This window comes from Saccostrea echinata, unplaced genomic scaffold (genome assembly GCF_033153115.1).
Source record: "Saccostrea echinata isolate AGI-Se365-2 ecotype Australia unplaced genomic scaffold, CSIRO_AGI_Sech_v1 ptg000052l, whole genome shotgun sequence".
Classification (NCBI taxonomy): domain Eukaryota; kingdom Metazoa; phylum Mollusca; class Bivalvia; order Ostreida; family Ostreidae; genus Saccostrea; species Saccostrea echinata.
In genome coordinates this window covers 16,567,684-16,573,738 of record NW_026889801.1, presented here as the reverse complement: position 1 = coordinate 16,573,738, position 6,055 = coordinate 16,567,684, and positions in this window count along the sequence as shown.

The following is a 6,055-nucleotide window of genomic DNA, read 5'->3' as shown; positions in this document are numbered from 1 at the left end:
TTTTTAAAGAAGTTATTAAAAAAAACCACTTGTTTCAAAATGTTCATGTATATTAACTAGTTATCTGTTTGAAAGAAATAAATTTTATTTAATGATATGGTATTTTTAACATTCATAGCAACTGGTGGAGAAAAATCCTCTGTGTCATATGGCCTTTGATGCAAATTAAAGTATTTTCCTGAAAGACATGGATTCTAGCATAAAGAAACAACAATCGCATGGACAGGAAAAAGGAGTGGACAATTCAGATGTGATATGGACGGGAGAAAATGCACAATTAATTTACATTCCTACATTCTACAAGTTTGAAATAGTGGATTCCTATACTAGAGAAATTTAGAAGTGATTATATATTATTAATAGTGATGTGGAATATACTTAAGAAAAACATTTGAACTATCCCTTCCCCCGCTGATTGCATTCAATAATTAAGATTCCTTAATGAAAGTGACATGAATACTCTAAAACATTAATAAGAGGAACAAGTTGATTTTCTGAAATTGATTAATTTCATTGTATTGAAATGATGGAAATAAAAACAAATACAGGAATTGTGTTGTACTTCTATGATTGAAAGCCAATCATTTGCCATGTAAGTTGAATGCGTGTCCAACGTTGGTCCGATGTTGGCGATACGATTACTATATAGGCCTATATATGTACCTTAAAAAACGTTGACCCAACGTTGGCCTTTCGGTTAAAATGCGACATTCATCGTTGGCCCAATGTTGGCCCTACAATTACATGATTACATTACTATGTTGGGCCAACACTGCGCCAACATGTTGGGCCAACAAAGGGCCACAGTGCACTTAGACATTGCGCCAACGTTGTTTACCAACGTTGGACCAACAAAGTGTGTTACGTTGGACCAACGTTGTCCCAACTTATGCATGCTATCTGGGAACCCACAACGCTTGCGTTTTGTTTGATCAGTACATGTAGCTTTGGCTATTAAAATAGCTGTTTTAAATACTGGTCATTATCTGCTGATTCAAGTTTTCAGAGAGCGTGGTAATTAAATAATCAAATGATCCTAGATCAAATCGTAATTACTGAAGACTATAATCACTATACGTAATATACATCTACCGGCAATTTGAACTCATCCCTACTAAACAACAAATTAAAAATAAATAAATTTTTGAAAACTTATTCGTTGTTTCTTGAATTCACGGATTTATTAATACCGTGAATATAGCGAATATTTACACCGCGAGTTATTTCCCCCTATACAGTATATCTCGATTAAAACAGATCAAACGAAGACAGAAAAAAATTTCATATTAAAATGATTAATACAAAATAACCTGTTAAAAATAAGTTACTCAAAGGAATAAATTTGAGACGATGTCTGTGGATATGAACTTATTTTTTCAAATGGATTCATTCTTTGAACAATTAATAAATAATTTATCAAATATCTTAATCACAAGTTTGCTTATTATATTTAGTATCGTTTGGAAGCTAACCAATGTGTTGAGTCACTTCAAACTGTGAGAGAAGTGGCACACTGTCCGTCCACTGAAGAAGAATGGAAGGTGACCGTTCAAAGAACAAGATGTGTTTTTGAAACACTGATGCCCCGTATGGCAGCTTATGACGAAGGTTAAAGTTTCTCAAATGCAATACAAACTCCAGGTCAAAATATCAAAAACGTTGGTACCAAAAGAAAGGCCTAGTCTCAAGAAATATTCCTGTGAAAAATGAAAGCCCTAACACCAGGTGTCGAAAAGTTATGGCAAAGGTAAATTTTTTTCAAAAGTAAGTAAAACCTCAAGGTCAGGGTCAAATGGTGCCCAGCGGAGGGTTTTGTCACAAGTGAAACTCATGTATGTATGTGAGATATGAAAGCCCTAGAACCAAATGTTCAAATGTTATGGCCAAGGTTAAAGTTTTTATTTAAGTAGGTCAAACTCCAAGGTCAAAGTCAACGGACCAAAACTGTTGGTATCCAAAGGAATATTTTATTACAAGAAATACACTTGTGAAGTATAAAAGCCCTAGCACACATATTTCGAAAGATGACCGAGATTAAAGTTTTTCAAAAGTAGGTCAAACTCCAAGGTCAAGGTCAATGGGCCAAAATTGTTGGTATCCAAAACAAGGTCTTGTCACAAGGAATACACATGTGAAGAGTGAAAGCCCTAGAACCATTTATTCAAAAGTTATGGCCAAGGTTAAAGTTTTTCAAAAGTAGGTCAAACTCCAAGGCCAAGGGTAAAAGTTGTTTGTATCCGTAAGAAGTTCTTGTCACAAGGAATATACATGTGTAGTATGAAAGCCTGAGCACCAACTATTCAAAAGTTATTGCCAAGTCTGATAAATTCAGCAAAGGTAGGTCAAACCCCAAGGTCAAGGTCAATAGGTCAAATTTGATGGTACCCAATGAAAGATTTTGCCAGAAGGAATATACATGTGAAATATAAAAGCCATACATGTAGCTCTAACCAATCAAAAGTAATGAGCAAGGTTAAAAGTTTTGCGGACAAACAGACAGACAGACAGATAGACAGCTAGACAGACAGACAGACATACAGACAGACAGACGGACAGGGCAAAAACTATCTTCGATTACGGGGGCATAAAAAGATGTGACGCTATAGGCAACATTCAGAAATGTGTCTCAGTTTGAGAACGAGTAATGGAACAGTAGAAATATGTGCACCAAAGTGGATCCTAACAGGTATGTATAACTTGGTCTGTTTCCAGAATCCATATCACTTTAGTATATACACTGTAAATATACATGTATGTATGCCCCAAACTCTGTCATAGTGCAAAGTGATTAATTGCCAAAGTTTTCATTTTCCAAAATGATGTCAGTTAGGTAGGCTAGTATTTGCTCTTGGATACGCATAAAAGTTGGTTTTGGGTATAAAGGGATTAGGGATGAAACCGCCGAGTGGTTTATTTGTTTAGGTACATGTAACAAGTCGTTGCATGACGTCAGAATATTATGATGAGTGCTTATGGTTTAGTAAATATAAAACTGCTAGTTGCTTCTTTTTCAAATAAATTACTATGGAAGGATAAATGGATTTTAGATTTTACCAAATATGTAACTTATTTATATACAATTTTTTTCCCAGGGTATTGTGATTATTATGATACAAGCATTAATAGGAGTTATGCTTATAAACAAAATCTAAAAGAAGAAATTGAAAAAGCTATTATTGCATGTGCTTCTTTATACATGTATATGTATCTTGCATATTGTTCTAGATCAAGAGTGTTTTTTTAATGAAAGATACGAAAAACGACCAAGAAGATATTTCAAACAACAGCTATGAAAGGTCAGTAAAGAGAATCCACGTGTTTTTTTTTTCCGTATTTTATTGTGTTTTGCTTAGCAAATTAATTCAATTCAACGACAAATTGACATGTATACTGTATTTTTAATCTTCAGTTCCGTGGTCGGCTATTTAGCAGAAATGATTATTTCCATCCTTGTGAAGTGCTCTTATTGTATATGCAATTTGCAGAAGGAAAAAGGTCAAGAAAGGTAAGTTTGAAAAAAGAGAATTGCCGTAAATTATTGGTGTTAATAAAGATTAAAAAATTAACGTAAGTTCTCGTAAATGATTTTAGACTGATTTCCTTGGACAATGGTGCTAGATCTATTAAGATGTCATAATTAATTTAAGCGTACTTTTTTCAAGTACTTACGGCTATCCTTGAATTATGTGGAAAATGAAGCATTTTTCAAGGTATTCAATTTGAAATCTTAAGAGAAGTAATCCAATTTTCTCTTACTCAGTTTAGAATGATTCTTAAGAACAGGTAAAAAACTTAAAAATGACCTTTTCTGAAAGGCTGCCAGCATTCTATAGACAGATTATGTGTCTATTATGGAAATATAACAATATTATTGTCTGTTTTTTGTTATTCATTGAAAATGACTGCTTAAAACATTAGTAATATTTTGCTGTTAACCAAAAAATCACGTCCCTATATAATTTATCCAAGTTATTAATAGTCATTAAGCATGAATAGAGGATATCTTTACTCAATTTCCGAAAACTATTTTCATTTTTGAGGCATTACCTACAAATACAATTTTATACAAATCTTTTATATTTTGAAGAGGAAGCACTTGTCCAAAACCCCCAAAATGGTCAGTATAATAAGTTTTGCTTCTTTTCTATGTCGCCCGCGTGGCGCAGTGGTTGGAGCGTGCGCTCTAGAGTCGGGGAGTAAGGAGTTGATCCTTACGTCGCGGGTTCGAATCCCACTGTGGGACGTGGAGACTGGTCCTACGAATGAGACCGTATAAACCGAGGTCTCGTGTCGCAGTAGGTGCTGGCACGAAAAAGATCCCTCACCGCTCAATGGCCCTGAGTGCCGAGTATATGTCAAAATTTGTAGCTCTCCACCGGCAAGTGGTGGCGTCTCCATATGAGTGAAATATTCTCGAGAGGGACGTTAAACAATAAAAAACAAACAGAAAAAGCTTCTTTCCTTAACTTGGGAATATCATACTTAATCGACATATTTAAAAAAAAAAAAAAGAAAAATTATTCTAGTTAAATCAACATTTAAAAAAAAATAATGAATTGGTTTTCTATGGGACCATATACCCCATTGACAGCTCGAAGGGTGAGTATAAAATGGTTGGCTGAAAATTCTGTGCACATCGTACGTTAGCGGACTCCCTCCCAACCCCCATCGCCAGAAATATACTGTTTGACACGACTTCAATCTAGATTGCTTGGTTAAGCAGTAAAATGTCATTTATACTGGTTGATCTCCGAGACATACACACATGCCGGGTCCGCTCACTGACCCTACCCCTTCATCACATATGTAAACTGTAGATTCCTGACACTCAATCCAATTTTAAATATTTTGCTTTTTGAGACTTACACAACACTCCACGATAAGCGACAGTGTTCTTGAATTTTAGAATGAATGGCGAGAATAAGATTTTGCCCAATAATTGTTCAACATGGTTGTTTCTATTTATTTAAGATTTTACATCTTTGGCTTATGCTCATCTCGTCAATTGCGCATGGATTTAAGAGTCATAAAAACTCACTTGTTTAAGTGAGGGTAAATACAATGCATATGTTTCCAGAAAATGAGAATATATCCCATTTAGCGGTACACAATGCATGAAGTTCTTCTTGATTCTATTATGCTTATCGTTTTAAGGGCAGATGTAGGTATTTCTGACAAGATATTTGCATTGTCTAACAATTTGCATGAAAGACATCAGAAAACATTCAACCCTACTACAGATTGTATTTGCTAACAAAATCATTGAATCGACAAAAGAATTAGCGAAATGATGACTTCAAGGAGTTCAAAATGTATGTGTGGCAATTAATTAATAAAACATTACTCGTCCTGGATCCGGTTGCGCGAACGTTAGTTAAATTAACTTCCAGTTAGTGTTTTAACTAGCTGTTAAATTTTTAACGAGGAGTTACCTAACTGTCAGTTAAAAAATTGCTGTTCGAAAGTCTATTAAAAATAAATTAGCTAACTCACATTTAATAGATATATATCTTATCGTTAACTATCTGTTAAAATCGTTGTACACGCACATTTCCCTAATTACCTATGGTGAAATATTTCTGACGTCATAATCAAAATGACGTAAATTCATAAATGTTTTAAATTTGCTAAGATTATTTACGTTAAATATTAATCTTATATTGGTAAAATATATCAAATGTATTATTAAAGATAATTACTTCCAATATGAATTCTTACGTTAAAAGAGTCAATTTACGTGCAGTATAAACAATGCAACTACAAAGTATGTATTCAGTATTAAGTTCTAACATGAGGCATTGAGTTTGGGGAGGGAAATTGAAAATAATAAAAAAAAAATTCTTAAAAAGTTGGATAGAAACAACCCCCCCCCCCCCTTCCCCGTTTTACGTGCCTTAAGTTTGAATTGAACGATTAACGTACTTTTCAGTTAACTTGTCTGAGGTTAAGATTTTTTTTAAAAATGATTATCATTTTGATAAAATATAATGACATTTATTGTATACATAATCGGATAAAAAAGTACCTACATCTACACTCTTATGGAATGATTTTG